The 18,619-nt window shown below is 30.0% G+C and overlaps 1 protein-coding gene and 1 long non-coding RNA gene across 8 annotated transcripts in view; both read left to right on the forward strand.

Annotated features, from left to right (window-relative positions):
* The window catches only part of LOC134721339 (zinc finger homeobox protein 3-like), a 215,612-nt gene that overhangs the window by 154,759 nt on the left and 42,234 nt on the right, over window positions 1-18,619 (forward strand). The window contains exon 1 of one of the 7 annotated variants that reach the window (XM_063584279.1): window positions 17,921-18,038. The exons of 5 other annotated variants lie outside the window; for them this stretch is intronic. The gene's annotated coding sequence lies outside the window, so the exon portion shown is untranslated. Of the gene's footprint in view, window positions 1-17,920; window positions 18,039-18,076; window positions 18,132-18,619 lie in introns of those variants that run through there. One more of the 7 variants, XM_063584280.1, reaches the window with a different exon arrangement.
* Window positions 1-18,619, forward strand: part of LOC134721341 (uncharacterized) — a 142,893-nt gene that overhangs the window by 17,094 nt on the left and 107,180 nt on the right. The window lies entirely within an intron of this gene.

The following is an 18,619-nucleotide window of genomic DNA, read 5'->3' on the forward strand; positions in this document are numbered from 1 at the left end:
ATTTGTCTAGGTCTATTTGGTTTCATATTATATGTTTAAAAATGTCTTTAAAATCTTTTTTATCAGTACATGTATAAGAATGTTTTTTTGGATAGAATCAGTCAATCAAATGGTTCACCCTTGTTTCACTTTTCAATGTTGACATTCAGATTCTTTTTCTTTTAGTAACTGAACAAGCCTAATTCGTGCATAAATCCATCTGTAGCTAAGTGATTCAATTGGAGGTCACATGTATACGAATTCAATGAGGTCCAATTATTCACTTGCAAGTGAATAGTTCATCATCAATGTTTCTAAGCTTATTTTGACCAAATTGACCCAAATTTGCTGTTAAAAGTTAAATTATTATTTCACTTATTCAGTTTCATTAATGATTGAACAAAAAAATCATAGTATACTTTTATTCCCTACCTAGGGTCATTATGTTTTTGGTCTGTGCGTCCTTCTGTACGTCCCATATGGGTGTACAGTTATTCCGCATAACTTCTCCTACAGTTTGAATCATTGGAAGTTTTTACTTTGCTGTCTGTTTGTACATATATAAGTATATATGAAGTTGTGCATGTGGTCAGGGTTTTGATTTTATTAATTTTTGCTCTTTTGGGAGATAGTCGTACTTTGTCCTATTTTGAGTATGTACCGGTACTTGCATAAGGGGTGCAGTGCGTTTCTGGACTTGTATAAGAGGTACTCCTGTCAACGTATGTTTGTTCCACCTAACAGAAGTTCCAATGGAAACTTTGTTATAAACATTGTAATAATATCTATTCCTGTTGGAACAAATATTCTATACCATTTATTCCTTAAAGTAAAAATACTGTAATATTTATTCCTATAGAAATAATATTCCAGAATATTTTTTCCTTTAGAAACTTATATTATGAAGGAACTTCTATTCTGTGACACTCCTACAGTGAACCATAAACTTATTTGTGCTCCATGATGCTCAACTTTGTGTATTTTAAAATAATACTTTGCATCTGCAGGGACATCATTTGTGTCTCCCAGACACAATAATATCTCAATATCTCAAAGAAAGCCTCACATCGACTTTATTATAATACAGTTACTTCAGAGTGAAAAAGGGGGAGGGGATCACTTTGTCTAGTTTTTTATAAAATTCCAACAGTACACCAAAATCTTTTTATTCTTATTTCCTAATCATCCTAAGCAAAAACAAACATACAAAATAGACACTTTTTTGTGCCTGCAAGAGGAAAACTTTGAAACAAATGATCTTATAATTGACTTTCATGAAATAGTTTGATGACATTCATTCCATTTAAATGTCATTATTAAAAATAATCATTCCTAATTTTCCCCTCAAGATACCTCCTTGCTTTGATAATTATAAAAATGTCTCTTTATCCCTTTGGGAAATCCAATCTTAATAATTTCCTTTCATTTTACCTTTGAACAAAAGAAATAATTACATCACTCAGTTAGATAATCTTAATTGTTCGCCTCAATTAATAGTCCTAATTACCCTGGGCTATTTTCGTTCATTACCGGACAAAAAGAAGGATTACAGGCATTTTTAATTGTAACATTTTCTATGTTGGGGGTGAATGTTTGCCATGAAGAAATTATTAGAAGGTGTCATCCACATTAACAAAACATTTAATTTGCAAAATCCTGTGAAAAATTGACAGAAAGTGTTATGTCACACATTGATTTTTCTGCCAAAATCACCCATTTTAATGTAATATGTGTTTGTAAACTTGTGATATATTGATAATGTTGTAGATATTTGGTTTTATGACAAGACAATCAAAATTAATATCTGTAACTCCTCATGGTCAAATATAATTGATAAAAGTTAAGTGCATCTAAAATACATATTTTTAAAACTAGTTAATTCTGAACACATTTTTTTAATCACAATATTTTTTATTTTTTTTAAATAAGAATTTGTCCTAGCAGACCATATAGCATTCCTGTCTTTAGGTAGTTAAATTGTTAAAACACACATTTTATTTTGAAGTTTGAGCCTCAGTCCCTACTGTAAGATGTACTTTTAAAAAGCTTGTAGATCTTTTTCTCATCAAATAACTGCCACAGACTAGTCATTAACAGTAGATATAAAGGTAAGAATGCTGATTTGAACAAATGTAACAGTATAATGAATATTTTGTGTCACAAAAACCCAAAGCATGATACAGTAATTAGAACTGTGAAGAAATTTTTCAGTAGCAGCAGATAAACACTTTGATAAGGTCAAGTCTTAAACAGATAATTGTTTCAACATGGATTATAATTTTATTTCACATACATCACACACAAGGCAGTCTACTAATGAATGATTTGTCGAGATAATAATTGCCCAGATCTTTTACACACTCAAAATTTGAAATTCCACAGCCCTTAAAGCAGCCAAGCCATTGGACAGGGTGACTAACTAATTTAGATTTTATTTCCAATCAACTCGGCCTTCTTTTGTTTGATGTGATGTGTATTAATTTGGGAGTAGCATTCAGAACAATTATAATAGACGTGGTCTTATTGATTATTTCACAAATAATAATTTTGTCTTAGATGGTATTTTTTGCAAGTCGTTGGTATAATTAATGTGTTGCCGTGAATAGTGTTAATGAGATAGATGTTTTTCTCAAGCTTTTGTCTTTTTCATATTTCACTTCATTTTAATATTTGACGAAGATGGCTGTTTAATATTTAGACTATTTTGGTTACTTTTCTCTTCTGTGTAATTAAGAGGAAATTCTAATCACAGCTTTAAAGGATTTAAGTTTATCCAAGGTGAGTGCTTTAAATGGTAAAGATATCATGTATAAATGTTCTGTAGACTAAATATTAGCAGTCTGTGTCAAATTCATAATTGATACAAAAAAAAAATATATATGTGGAACTTAATATAAAAAACAGTGATTTGCAGCAGATTATAGCTGAAAATATCTATTCAGACAGAAAGATGCTATATTCAGAAAAAACTTTAATATTGAAACTCTAATTTTCAAAGGTAATTTGTAAAAAAAAAAATAGGCATTTTCATTATGTTTAATAACATTGATGAGTGAAAAAAATGTATTGTAAAAATGCAAAAAAATTTTAAGTTAACATTTTAATGACTGATTAAGTTGTGGTTAAATAGAATTTTTCTTTGAGATCAATAGAACATCGCTGAGATGTTTAGGATCGTCTGCAGGTGTAAAAAACATTCAAATTCAAATTGATCACAATGTTGAGGTTTAGACTTTAATTATAGAGTAGACTTACCCCATTGACAGAGTACACCTGTATTAGAAACTGCCTTCAAAGTAATTTGTCAGTCATCAGTAGCCATATAAACGTACCTACAGTGCTGCTGGTGGGGTAGATTCCAATAAAGTGTTAAAATGAGGCTGCACTTTCAATAACTTAATTCAAGGAAAAGCTTCATTGAATATTTTCAACTGATCCCAAACATGATGCACATGATTACAGACTAGAATCATTGACATTCAATTTTCCAAACTTATTCTAGGAAAGTATTTTTTAATTATTGACACAACAAAAATAAGAATAATTAAATTTTTTAACTGAATATGGTTTTTTTTTGGCATGTGTACTTAGTATCTCAAAATAAGAAAATCCAATTTAGGCCAGGTTGTTACCCTAACTTTCTTAAAGCTGTCATTTCAAAATTTTGAAAAAAAGCAATGAATAAAGTTGGTAAGAAAATTTCTTGCTTTTATATATTTAAAAAAAAAAATTATGAGTGGGATGAAGAATGCTGTGTTGTTCAATTGCTGTCTCATTGACATAATACTGTGTAATTAAAAAACGTAGATATACATATATTCTCCTTTCTTCTCTCCTGAAGTCCTAGCAGAAAACTGAAGAAATTAGAAAAGGTGTTGTTAAGAAAAATGATCTTATTTTGAAAAATATTTTACATAAACTTTAAAAAGAAATTTTCTGGATTTTAACCTTGCTTAACAAAAAATGTCAATAAAATTTGACAGGTTAAGGAATCAAAACTCTAGATTGTTTTTGCCACGTGTCTTTATTATTCCCATGTTTATCATTTGTTCCTTTTGATTAGAAAACTCAGGAGTAGATCCAAATGTTTATCAAAACCGAAGGTAAAGATGTTGCTGAGCAAAGCCAGGCAATAAATAGTTTATTAGGTTATAAGCAAGTTACACGATCTCTTTATATGTGCATAACAATATTCAGCTTGATGTTAAAGTCTAGTGTCAAATAGTACATGCATATTCTGTATGATGAGAAAAGGAATCTGCTTTCTACAAGACCAGTCATATGAACAACAGTCCACAGGAACACACTAAAGATATAGGCTTCAAATTAAACAGTAACAATTAAAGTCCTTGATTTGCCAAAAAATCTGTCAAAATGTTTGATTGCAAAAATTTCTGAACTAGATCGCATAAGATGACAAGTTGTAACAATTTTAAGTTAATTGCTTGATTGTTAAATATAGTACAGTATTCTTAAAGTTCAAAGATGTATCCTGAAACAGTTTTCAGTTGTTTTATAAATGGTTTTGCTCTGTAGAAAATGTAATTTGTGCATCTATAGAATTGAATTGACATGAATCTCTTAACTCTATATGACCGTATAAGTGTTTTTTTCAATAGTTTTTAAAGTGTTATCCTGTTTTGAGCCTCAATTTTAGCCCCTGTTGTGTAGGAAATAATGAGTGCAGCTGTATGGTGTGCAATTATCAGTTTCTCATCAGGATAATAATTGACTAATAGAAAAATATATGGTAACTTTTGTTCTTAGCGCATAATTTTCTAAAACACTTCATTTGTAATTTGTCATTTCCCCGAAATTAATTTTTGTCACTTTTTTTCTTTTTCTATTTGACGAAGCTATTTATACATGGTTGTTGCTATTGGCAGTAAAAATAATGTGTGACGAGTCTAATGAATTAACTACGGGAAAAGGGATTAGGTCTGATTCAATAGAAATTCCATCACACGTTTAATTAATATGTCTGAAGGTGATCTCTCAACTGTAGGCTTTTCAACTGTCACTGCCATTTTGAAAGTTTTGATTAAACAAATTTCCCATCAGGCATGACTTTTCCTATCATTAATACATTTGAATTATCAGGGTGACCAGCAAATTTGTTCATATACTTTTATATTTTAGTTACTTGATGATGTTACAGGGGCATGAATAGATTTTCATTTTCTTCTCTGTGACTGATTTTTGTTAATTGATTCAAAGGAAATTGGATAAATATTGCTGAAAGATTCCAGAAGGTAGTGACAGGGTTTCATTTTTTGTATATTTCATATTTTTAATAAATAGCCGGATACTACTAAATATGATATAATTAATCTGTTTAAGAATAGTACTGTATGCAGAAAGAGTGTCATTTGACTTCTTAGATGTGAAAAAAACAGAATGAAAGAAGAAATATGGTTTTATTTTCTCTATTCCCCTTTGTGAACCCAAACATCTCATCTCATTACCACACAGAGATGTAAAAATATGGAAATTTCTTATTAATCTTTTTTATTACAGCATTTTACTCTTCAATGGTCTTCTTATTTTATGAAAAATGCAAATTAAGCATGAACACGACGTTAATGTCCCATTTAAAAATCATGTCGGGCAGGAATTGTTTTCTAAGAAAAAGTTTTAAATGGTAAGATAAATTTGTATTTTAAATTATTTTTAATTAAAAAGTTCAAATAAGGCTACAGATCTTCCTGTTTCTATATGTTGTCTGTTGCTGAGCATATGTTGAAAGGGAAGTAACTCAAATTGCTTATAATCATTTACTGATGAGCTACAACAGTGCTCAGTGATTTTGAAAATTGTAAAAAATCAATGGAGATTACATTTGTGTGATGTTTATAATTGGATTGGTATAGTTTTTTCTTCTTTACCAGACAGTCAATTATATTATGACTTACGTTTATTTGTCATGTTCATTTATATCATATCTTGTGAGTTTTACATCAATTTGATTTGAAACGAGTAAGGATGAAATCATAACTACCATCTGAAACGGCAGAATGTTCTTTGGACACAAGAACTAATTAATGTTTGCAAATATAAAACATACAGACAATATATAATTGTGACAGACTGGGCATCATAGGAAAAAGCCCTATAAATAACCACAATAAATATAAAGATTTCTAAGCTAATAATTATCTTGAGAAGAGGTTTCTTTCTAATCATCGCTTCACTGACTGCTATAGAAATCAGATTATTTAAATTTCATTTTCTGTCTTTACTTTTAATTATAAATCAGATTTCTTTCTTTTCAAAAACACATTTGTTATACATTATACATCCTTTATTTAAATTATCATTTTGTGAAAATTTTATATATACATTTTTATCTCTAATCTATAGCATTGTGAATAATTATAATTTAAATTTCCCTTGACCTTAGGGTTGTGTTTGTAATTACAATGTCTGTCTCTGTCGCCAGGGCTTTATGATGAAAACAAAACATAGGATCAGTTATACCTCCAATTTCTTTACATTTACTCTGATGCATGATACATATTCATGTAATTACAATAAAAACTGATTATATCATTTTCAATTAGTGACATTCAGACATAGAAAATTGGATTCCCCGATCTAATCTAATTAAGAAACATTGATAATTTGGCTTTTTCTTGAGAAGAAGTACATAATTAAAGGACCAGCATTTACAGGGAATAATTTCCTTGGCCATTGTTTTCAATAAAAAATCTATAAGATCAAATCGCCAATGTGAATACAGATGACAGTTGCTTTTGTTCCGAATACATCTAGAATGGTTATAATATGTTTAAATGCAAGGCAGTAATCTTAATGAATTTCCTTTATTTTGTCGTCAAATATGATTTATATTTGAGGAAATTAATCCTGTCGATCTCATTAAGAGCACTACAATTTAAACTTAATCAAATAACCGTCTTTTTAAACATGTGAACAAAAGATTCTGTTTTTGAGGAAGGACAAACAAGATATTTAGTCTAATTAAAGTGGAACAATTTTCATGACAAGAAACTTTTGGTGTTATTAATGTTTGTCATTTATAAGCTTTGTCTGGCAAAGATTTGTAATAAAATTTAGAAAAAATGCCTGTCATATTTAGATAAAATGTTGAAACAGCTGAAACATACAGGTATACTTGTAGTGTGAAAATGAATTAAATAGATATGTTGAGTAAAGGTCAATAAGACAGCAACTCAACAACACAAATAAGCCTGACTATGCATGGAAAGTCACCAAAAGAACTTCAACAAACTTTTCATATTTTATTTATAACAATATGTGTGTAAAAAAAAATCCAATTAATCAAAAGTATACAATAAAACAATTGACAAGACATGGTCTCAATAAGATGAAGCTTCCTTTTTTCATGAATTTTAGCCAAGATGCCATCTAGTTAATATTCGAGTTGACCTTCTATGACCACATAAGCGATGTAAACATAAAAAATGATTAATACCTACAAACCTATTGGCTGTTTTGTTATAATCATATTTACACCACTACTGTTTGTTTATTTTATAAGCCCCCTACCGTAGAATGCACTCTGTCCGTCTGTCTATCTGTCTTTTTTCCTTCATGCCTGAAGATTATTTTATTTGATATTTGGTGTATTGTTTTATCATGAAAAGTGACAGGTCAAGTTTGATTTTCACGATTTAAGCTTATCTTTTTGTTTAGTTCAAGCCCTTTCCATAGAATTATTTTTTTATTGAAATACTTATTAATTACTAAATTTCTGTTCAAAAAGAAATAACTATGTTTTTAACGTTCTCTAAATTTTTGATGAAATATTTATTTATAATCACTAGATTTCTGTTCAAAAGGCAATAATTCATTTTTTGTTTAAATATTTGTGAAAGACATATGGTATTTAGATAAATGATTTTGGATTCCCCCCCCCCCCCTTTTCTTTGGTAAATTGTTAGAAGAATTTAGTGTTAGGTTGTTTTTTTATATTATGTAGTTTCCACCATGACAAGTTATAGTTAATATTGTGTTCTATTTATGACTACAATGTATTTTTAACTGGAAGGGGACTATGTTTTGCCATGCAATACTCACAGAATGCTTGTTTTCACTATTTTCTGTTTATATGTTTGCATCTTAATTGTAGCTCTTCAGATTCCAGTTACTATGACAACTCACTTAAATTTTTAGTGACACACAAAATAACAAATGTTGATCTTTTTTAAATCCCCAAAAAGTAAAAAAATATTTTGAATCTTTTTTATGTTCATATTTGATTCACAATAAATCTATGGAAAACTAATTGCAGATTTGCAGAAAACAATTTTTCCTTGGATCAAAAACTCTTTCAGGAAAATGGAATGCCACAATTTGTTAAAATATACATGTATCTATGTATTGTTTTACATGTAAAATAAAATATCCAGAAATCAATGCCACTTTGCTTATTTGAATATTATACTAAAGAAATCGGATACGGGTCACGGAAATTACATTAAAATGATAGGAAATTTTGAAAAAATGTCTGTTTTAATTTTAATTTAAGTGATCAATAAGACAGGCTGCTGGGGCAGAAAATGAATATACACAACAATATACACCATTTAAAAGAAACATAATGACTGTTTTTGCAAAAATACATGTTCCTGAGCTATTTTAAAAATCGATGCGAGAGGCTTTTAACATTGCAGTGTTACAGGCTAAAATGGCTGAAATGTCAAATTTGCAAACTTCGTGTTGAAAATTGGCTTACAAGGTCATTACAAAAACAGGTTGCCAGGGTTAAATTTGAAACTTGAATTTCCAAAGAATAAGCAAGTCCAAACCTTGTATGTGTAGTCGTTGAACTCAAGGTTCCCACGTAAACTTAAAATGTCACTATTTCAAGAAGAATAAACTCTCGAAAGCACGAAAAATTCACTAAATTCTCGTTCATTGTTTTGATTTTGACCGTCTGACAACTTTTCGGAAATATCAAAGTGATTGTAAATAAGGACTCTGTGACGGGCAACTTATAATATCCGTGTTTTAAAGATTTTAATGATATCAGGCCTATCAAGCCAGTCTAGTTCAAACTACTATCACGTGGTACAATTCTCATTTACATATTATGAATATTAATTAGCAAAACCACTACTAATTTCTGGCTATGAATCAGTTTTAGTAGGCAATTCGTTTTACATTTATTGAACATATTCCAATGAAAAAACGTTGCATCAAGAAGGAAAAGTTGCAAACGAAATATTCCATTTTCTAGTAAAATACTGAGAGTACATGTATTCCATGTAAACTACTGAGAGTACATGTATTCCATGTAAACTACTGAGAGTACATGTATTCCATGTAAACTACTGAGAGTACATGTATTCCATGTGTCCTGAAATGTCCTTAATGTACTGCATTTATTTATTACAAATGTATTTCCATGGCTCAGATTCTCCAATTATTTTCCCATGCATATCATTTAGCAGAATAGAAGACTGGGAATGTGTTTCAAGTGCCATAACTTATAAGATTTACTGTTGTAATTAATAAATCTAATCTAACATATGTACCCTCTCATTATACAGAACATAGTTTAATTAAGGTTAAAAGTAATCTGCACTGGCGCTTGTTTACAAGTTTCAGTCAAACTTAATTAAAGTGGCAAGCTGAAGGCTAGAAGAAATATACATTTAAGATTTTCTTGTTATGTCTGGACAAGGAAAGTTAAAGAAGGGTCATTCAGTCATTGGTCGTAGATTTCCCTTTGTAATAGTGTTAATTTCATCAGCAGCATTTAATGTAAACAGGAAGTGACAGACTCAGTTCTGATAATTTTGCTAATTTAATTAACTTAATTATGTCCAGACACAGGTGATGGATTTTCTCTCTGACAGGAGCCTGCTGAGAACTAGATAAGTTTTCAGACTTTTATAATTTAGAATAGACAGAATCCATAACTCATATTTCTTCTTAATTGCTTCACAGACATATCTAACTTGTAGGATATGGTAAGGTCAACTATATTGGCCAAGAAAGGGAGATAACTAAGAAATAGGATGAAGATCACGATTCACTTTGATTTGTTTCTGTTTCTGTACAAAACTAAGTAAAACTGAACTATGATTATAGATATATTTTTAAAGAATCTAGTAAATTTAGTTGAGGGGAATTGTTGTATTTTATTAAACAGCTAGTTGAAATTCTTTATCCATTTTGATTATGAAACCTGTTTCTGCATTGTTTGATTGTTCAAAGGGAAGTAATTCTGTAAATTCATTATACATTAAAGATTATATAATTCCCTGGTTAATTGTTTACAGAATTGCAAGTATATCATTCTGATTATTTTAGCAAAATTGAAAAAAAAGAAGAAAAAGATAGATTATTTGTGTACTTCTCAATTAAGATAAAATTGTTTGATATCCCCTGGTGTAGCCTCTTATTATCCCAATCAGTAGATTTGAAATTCTAAGGTAATTTATTTATAAAGTATTCTAGCAGAACTAATTATTGTTGAGATGTCAGAGTCAAGAAAAATATTGTTATAGGAATCATAGAAAATGACATATTATCAACATCACAGTGGCTTGATTAACCAGATTAATGATTTTACCATCTCCTACTTGCTGGGATAGAAGCCATTTTACTGATACACTCAGATAACTCTTATCATGGGTTATCATATGTAACATTGTGAAAAACAATTTACTTATCATATCAAGGAATTTAATTACTGTAGAAGTGTCCCATAGTTCTAGTGATTTTTTTCCTCTTTTGGTAAACTGAATGGTAACCAGTGCTCTTGTCAACTCTGCTTTTACAACTGTCAATCATATTTTTCAAAGTTATAAAAGTCAAATACTCAAACATGTAGAACAAAATGAAAATGAGATAAAAGCCATTGCAGTACTGGTATGATCTTGATTTTTTTGATTTTTTTTGGGGGGAGGGGTATTTTATAATTTGCCCTTATGTCTTGCACCTTATTACATTTATCTGTACAGTATTTTACCATATGTCATTCCAGTGTGTGAGGCTTTTTAAACTCTATAGATATAACAAGCTGTGGTATGAGTGCCATACCTTACACCTGCATTAACACGTACCATATTATAATATATGCCATTCCAAAGACCTCCTTTAACCTATACCATTTGCCATTCCAGTTATAGTATTGTAAACACACCATTCTTAATTCTACTTGAATCTCAAACAAAAGTAAAGAGACAGTGAAAAGAAAATGAACTTCCATTTCTGTAAGTAAGATTACATCGACTGGGCTCTATTTCATGATAGAGTCACCCAGTCAGTAACTTTTGAATCAGTGATGTTCTTGTTATAATCAGTATGGGTGAAGAATCTTTTGTTCTAGTTCTACAAATATATAAACAGATATCATAACAAGCATTTATTATGATTCAAACAAACAAATGCATTAGCTTTCCCCATAACAGACAAATGCAACTAATATCAAGCAGCATTCATTTACAGAATAATGCAGAAAGAACCTGTCAAGCATGATATCATTTACAGATTAATTTAAACAATTATCATTGACAAGCATGATATCATTAACAGATTCATTTAAAAAAAAAAACATTGACAAGCATGATATCAGTAACAGATTAATGTAAAAAATAAACATTGGCAAGCATGATATCATTAAAAGATTATATCATTAACAGATTAATGTACACTGTCAAACAAAATGTGATTAACATAAAAATGCATAAACTTCTGCCAAGCATGATTCAGTTAACATGAAAATAATGATATAACTAAACAGACAAAGGCATAATTATCACTATAAAGCAGGAAATCATTAACAGACAAATTCAAAAACAAAAATCCTGTCAAGTAGGATATCATTAACAAATAAATACATTAACACTATCTGCCAAGCAGGACACCATTAACACATTCAAATGCATAAACAGTCATTATACCATTGACTGACAAATGCATCAACAACCACTCAAGTAGAATAGCATGCCAAGCAGGACACTTTTATGCATTTTCAACTGCTATTTTGAAGTATATCATTTTACAGACCAATATATGAACAAATAAGATATTGAAATCATGCACACAACTGATTTATAATAGTCAAACATCAGAAAAGTGTTTAAATGAGTGTCAATACAAATGGTACTGTATGCAAGTACTCAAAAATGACTATCCTAGCACCCTTGAAATTATAGCATGAAAGTGTGAATTGGTAATGTACTAGTTGTTTAATGTAATAATATCAGAATTGAAATTGTAAAAACAAACAAACCTGTTTAATTCTTGTCATCAAATAAATGCAGGAGTAGTCTAAGTTAAGGTGGTACCCAACACTTTCACTAAAATAAATTTGGCTCGTTTAATTTTCATAAAATTTTGTCAAAGTATTTACTTTAACCCTTTAACAAAACTATAAAAATTTCAAAAATTTGAAACCAACAGTTTTGTCAGAAAAGTTACACTGCTTATATAGCAGTTTGACAAACATCAATTTCAATCATTGAGAAGCTTTATATTCCTTTTACAACACAACGTAATTAAAACGTTTACGTAACTTTATAGAGTTATCTCCCTGTAGTGTTAGGTACCACCTTAAGTTCAAACTTCTGTATCACAAGCCTGTCAATACTGAGGTCATGAGTTCAAATCTGTATCAAGGCAGGCAATTGACTCCAATCTTAATTAACTAAGATTGTTGGTTTTCCTTTCTTAATTCAACAAAATATACTATTTTTCTGGCACCTCCGTGAACAGGGTAAATTGAAACTTAGGCATGCTGTTTGCTGTGGCTTCAACAATATATTTGTTCAGATTGGAAACTACTATCAGGAGGCCATTATGATAGTTGGTATTATTAAAGTTGTCTTAACATTGGCACATCTCATTTCCATGGACTTTGAAACTTTTAAATTGTTTTCAAAGTTTGAGTTTATGTAATTTTAAAGGGCATCACTTATTAAATGTCAAAATTGCATGATGGCAAGACATATCTCTGTGTCAACAATTGTATTTTAGCTCACCTGGCCCTTGGCGTCTGGCGTCGTTAACTTTTACAAAAATCTTCTCCTCTGAAACTACTCGGCCAAATTTATCCAAACTTAACCACAACCATCATTGGGTATCTATTTTAAAAAATGTGTCCATTGACCCGGCCAACCAACCAAGATGGCTGCTATGGCTAAATATAGAACATAGGGGGAAAATGTAGATTTTGGCTTATATTTCAAAAACCAAAGCATTCAGAGCAAATCTGAAGCGGGGTAAAATTGTATATCAGTTCAAGATCTATCTACCCTAAATTTTCAGATGAATTGTATAACTCATTGTTGGGTTGCTGCCCCTGAATTGGTAATTTTAAGGAATTTTTGCCGTTTTGGGTTATTATCTTGAATTTTATTAAAGACAAAGATAATCTGTAAACAGCAATAATGTTCAGCAAAGTAAGATCTACAAAAAATTCAAAATGACCAAAATGGTCAGTTGACCCCCTTAATGAGTTATTGCCCTTAAATATAGTCAATTTTTGTAAATTTTTGTAATCTTTTACAAAAATTTTCTTGTCTGAAACCACTAAAACAAATTTAACCAATCTTGTCCACAATCATCATTAGGGTATGTAGTTTAAAAATGTGTCCGATGACCGCCTGCGAACCAAGATGGCTGACATGGCTAAAAAAGTACATATGGTAAAATGCAGTTTTTGACTAAAATCTCAGAAATCAAATCATTTAGAACAAATCTGACAAGACAAATTTGTTTGTTAGGTCAAGGTCTATCTGCTCTGCAATTTTCAGACCAATCAGTTTACCTGTTGTTGGGTTGCTGTCCCTGAATTGGTAATTTTAAGAAAATTTTGCAACTTTTGGTTATTATCTTGAATATTATTATAGATAGAGATAAACTGTAAAGATCAATAATTTACAGCAAAGTAAGACCTATAAATAAGTCAACATGATCAAAATGGTCAATTAACCCCTTAAGGAGTTATTGCCCTTTATAGTCAATTTTTAACAATTTTCATAAGACTTGTAAATTTTGTTAAATTTTACAAAATATGTTAACTACTGGAATAGATTCATAGGTTCATTATAGCTAGAGATTATTGTAAGCAGAAAGAATGTTCAGTAAAGTAAGATCTACAAACACATCACCATCACCAAAACACAATTTTGTCATGAATCCATCTGTGTCCTTAGTTTATGATATGCATAAGACCAAGGTGAGCGACACAGGCTCTTTAGAGCCTCTAGTTTATATGGTCCGAGACCACAATTGTCGTCCCTTGATTTTCGTTGTTCACGAATATAGTCCCTAGTGTTAACAGTGGGTTACTTGCCATTACTTTTTATACCCCTTCTTAATTTATTTCTCCATGTTTAATGCCTCAAATTATAAGTAGGAGGGTGAAATTACACTGTAAAAAAATTTGGGTCCCGAATTTTAAAAGAAAGTAGTGATTTGGCCCAGGTGAAAAAGGTTGAAAATGGCACTTCGAAAGCTGTCAAAAGATTTCAAGACGCCCTAAAGATAAAATTGTCCATATTTTGAGTTAGAGACGATGAAGTTTTCTATAATTTTGATATAATTTGTCCCAAAAGTAGTACAACACACTGTAAAAGTTTCATTGAGGAAGCGCAGGTGGGATTTTTAAAATTTTCATTTATGTTCTAAAAGAAATGCACTACGAATTAATTGTGTTCTCGGACCTAAGAGGTGAAGTCTGTAAATATAGAATCTGTACTTTGGTAACTTCCCTAAATGATTTGGTGGTGTCAATTTGTCAAATAGCATGAAACTAAAGGATTTAAACTTTTATTCTATAGAATTTCTGCAAAAATGACCAATTTTGGCATTTTATGGTCAAAATAGGCATTTTAAGGCTTTTTCAATATTGATGCATACATGGCATACTGACTTTCTATCTGACAGGGTTTCATGTGTCAATACTTGTGTTTCTATGCCTTTATCTAGTTCTTTTACTTGTTTATGAACTCAGAATCTACAGAAAAGAAGATTATCTCAGACAATATGTGCAAAATGTGTTGTATAAATGACCCTTGTCTAAGGCCCTGTTTGGATGAAGTCAAAAGTGGGGTTCTTGGTACAGAAAATTTGAAGTCCACAATTAAGACCTCACTAAATTAGTACCAAAAGCACTTTACAATGCCTATTGTACCTGTTTCATTTCACATTATATCTTTCTTTTCTTCTGTAGGATAGCAAGAGGTTTAAATATAAGCCTGTTGATACTAAAATTGCATTCAAGTTTTTCACTAAAAAGCCAAAAATCTTTGTATCAGACCATACTGTCTGCAAGAAAGGTTAATTGCAAGAGCCTTTTTGTGCTCAGATTTATTGTGTCATGTCACATGAGTATAGAAATGATAAAAAAAGACACAATTTTTTATTTCTTATAGCCTCAATATGCATTTTTTAATGTAAATATGTGGCACGGCCTAAATTGACCTTTATTTTTTTCCAGTCTTACTTGGCTTAAGACCCTTTGAAACTAATATAATATGTTATTTGTAACTTTTCTTTCCATTTAAAGTACATTCAATACATATGTAAGGATTATTTATAACCAAAAAGCTTCACAAATTTAAAATTGCTGGAAAATATTACATCTTCATGTAAGGCCCACTTTCATTGAAAAACCTCAATTTTTAGGCCAGTGAGGCTGATATAAATTTGACTTTTGAATAATTATGCTAAGTCTGATAAATCAAATGAGTACTCTATTGCTTTAAGTACATAATAAATGATATATTAAGGCATTTAAAAGGAAGTTTTTTGCAATATTTTAATTTTTAAAGCCCAACATGTTGATAGTTGAAATTTTTCAATTTTAACGTCAAAATTTAACACGCAAAGATGAGTATAGAATTGAACATATTGTCTTTAATATATATCATATTGTTATGAAACTTTGCAAGCAGTGTTATAATTTATTAGGCTTTGGTCATACCAAGTTTTTTTAAGATTTGTCAACTCTTTCTATCCTATTAGGTTTGAGACCACAATTGTCGTCCCTTGATTTTCGTTGTTCACGAATATAGTCCCTAGTGTTAACAGTGGGTTACTTGCCATTACTTTTTATACCCCTTCCAAATTTATTTCTCCATGTTTAATGCCTCAAATTGTAAGTAGGGGGGTGAAATTACACTGTAAAAAAATTTGGGTCCCGAATTTTTAAAGGAAAGTAGGGATATGGTCCAGGTGAAAAAGGTTGAAAAATGGCACTTCAGAAGCTTTCAAAAGATTTCAAGATGCCCTAAAGATAAAATTGTCCATATTTTGAGTTAGAGACGATGAAGTTTTCTATAACTTTGATATAATTTGTCCCAAAAGTAGTACAACACACTGTAAAAGTTTCATTGAGAAAGCACAGGTGGGATTTTTTTAATTTTCATTTATGTTCTAAAAGAAATGCACTACGAATTAATTGTGTTCTCGGACCATATATTATTGGATGATAATTTTTCGTAATTATTCTGCAATGAAATAATATGGCATAGTGTTGCTAATTAAATATTGATTTACAAATTAAGTTGTGACTATGAGAGAAGGTGTGAAGCTAGGTGTGTAAAACTCTGATGACAGAAACTTGTTAATTACCTAACTATACAGGTAGACAGAAAATAGTTAACAGTTTATTGTTTAGTTATGTAATATTAGAATAACCAGCTTAAGGCACAGCGAAACAATTATCAACTTTTTCACTGTTACCAAGAACCTCGTGAATTTGTTTTACTTTATCAATTTGTCCATCATTTATTATTTATTTTGGACAAGAACAAATATTTCTAATTATTCAAAGGTAATTTTTGTGAAAGTTTATCATATGAAAGTTGAAAGTTAGAGCAAAGTGTTAATATTTTACTGGAGAGCTCAGAAGTTTCTTCTTCATTTTTATATTTAAAACTGGTTTTGAAGAAATTTACACTATTAATTCAAGTATAAGTATAAAAATCCTTGTTGAAATCATTCACACACATGCAACCTATTTAAGATTTCACGTATTTACTTATATTTGCGTTATTTGTTGACTTAGAAAACAATTAAGGTAAAATGTACACACTAAAAATTATTTATTAAAGGGGCACTAGCTGTCAAATTCATGTTCACAGATATGACTCAAATTCTCATATTTTATTTATAACAATGTAAAACATTTTTCCAAACTATCAAAAGTATGAAATAAACAATTTACAGGACATGGTCTCAATAAGATGCAACTTCTTTTTGTTTGAAATTTAGCAAAGACGCCATCCAAATAATTATTGAGTTGACCTTCTATGACCATATAAGCGATGTAAACATAAACATAAATATAAATAGATTAAGCAACTAGTGCAATTAGATTTTTATAGGTCTATTAAATTTTGTATTATAGATTAAAAATTTATGTTTATTGTTGTTTTTACCTTTAAAAGAATAATTTTGTGTGGATCGAATCAGTTAATAAAATTATTTACCTTTGTTTCACTGTCAATTCAATGTTGACTTTAATGAGGTCGAATTATTCACTTTCACTTGCAAGTGAATAAGTCATTTTCAATGTTTATTAGCTTAATTTGACAAAATTGAACCATTTTAGCTGATAAAAGCAAATTATTATTTCTCTATTTCACTTTCATTAATGATTGAACAAAAAAAATCATACATTTGAATTTTTGTATATCTCGTAGTTTAAGTAAAACTTTGAACAAGTTATTACAGTTTAAAAAGATTTGAACCACATGGATGTCTATAATATGATTACATGTTTGATCTAAATAAGGTGTCCAGCTTAAGGAATTTTGAAATAGGTCAAACAGCTCTTAATTATCAGTTTTATGGATCTTTAAAATTAAGACCTGCTCAGAGCAACATTAGTGTCACAATGAACTAATCTTCTCTTATGACAAAAAGACAATTGTTCTGTGTTAATATCTTAACTAGAATTATCTCCGAATTACACCTGAAGCACCTGGGGGTCCACATTCAGATGACCATATTATCTGTTTAATTGTGTGACCTTTCATATGTCGGAATTAACTGATTAGTCTGTGGGAAAGTAAACCTTTTTCTACCTGTTTTAATTGTAGCTGCATTTTTCAAAGGTATTATAAACTATTACATTCTTTTTGACTGGTATTTACTGAAACATTATCTTAAAAATGAATTTGGGAAAGTTATTTGTAACTTCTATGGAGGTATTTATTATTTTTTTTATCATTTAATTTGTCTGTGTCCATATATTATGCACATATTAGGCCTCATCCGGTTTGTTTTTATTTGACCGATTAAAATATTTTTTGGTTTGTTAATGCTATGATGTCATCTGTGTCTGAATTGTTGTCCGAAGACACGTTTGGTTTCCGTACAATAACTTTAGTTTTAAGTAAATGTATCTCTATGAAAATTTACTAAAAGGTTCAATACCACAAAGGAAGGTTGGATTAATATTGGGGGTTAATTTTTACAAACAGTTTAGAAAAAAGGACCAAAAACAAGCATTTTTGTAGTTTCAGGACAATAACTTGTGTGTTTGTGTGTATGGATCTCCTGAAATTGTACCACAAAGGGGTTTGGGGTAATTTTCCAAACATACAGGAATTAGGGGCCAAAAATTAACATTTTTCTAGTTTCCAGATAATAAATTGTGTTTAAGTGTATGGATCTCTCTGAAATAGTACTAATT

This window comes from Mytilus trossulus, chromosome 6 (assembly GCF_036588685.1).
Source record: "Mytilus trossulus isolate FHL-02 chromosome 6, PNRI_Mtr1.1.1.hap1, whole genome shotgun sequence".
Taxonomy (NCBI): Eukaryota; Metazoa; Mollusca; class Bivalvia; order Mytilida; family Mytilidae; genus Mytilus; species Mytilus trossulus.